Raw genomic sequence first — 725 nt, 5'->3', positions numbered from 1 at the left:
GAAAAAGGAAAAACAACAGAGAAAATCAATGAAACCAAACGTTGGCTCTTTGAAAAGATCAACAAAATTATTAAACCTTTACCTAGACTAACAAAGAGGAAAAGAGAAAACACAAATAAACAAAGTCAGAAATGAAATTGGAGATGTTACCACCAACCTTACAGAGATAAAGAGGATTATAGTACAATATTGTGAACAACTATACACCAACAAATTAGATAACCAAGCAAAAATGGAAAAATTCCTTGGAACAGAAATTACCTACACTGACTCAAGAAGAAATAAAATATTTCAAAAGACCTATAAGAAGTAAAGAAATTGAATCAATAATCAAAAACCTCCCAACAAAGAACAGTTCTGTACCAGACTGCTGCACCAGTGAATTCCCCCAAACATTTAATGAAAAATTAACACCAGCCTTTCTCAAACTTCCAAGAAATTGAAGAGGAAACACTCCATAACTTATTCTATGAGGCCAGTATTTTTCTGATAACAAAGCCAGATAAAGACATCACAGGGAAAGAAAATTACAGACCAATATCCTTTATGAATATAGATGTAAAAATCCTCAACAAAATATTAGCAAATTGAATCCAACAGCATATTAAAAGGTTTACTCCCCATGACCCAGCAATACAAGGGTGGTTCAACATAAGAAAATCAATGTAATCCTTCCCACTAATAAAATGAAGGAAAAAGCCCCCACATGATCATCTCAATTTATG

The sequence above is a fragment of the Globicephala melas genome, chromosome 19 (assembly GCF_963455315.2).
Source record: "Globicephala melas chromosome 19, mGloMel1.2, whole genome shotgun sequence".
Classification (NCBI taxonomy): Eukaryota; Metazoa; Chordata; class Mammalia; order Artiodactyla; family Delphinidae; genus Globicephala; species Globicephala melas.
Note: the sequence above shows the minus strand (reverse complement) of the source record.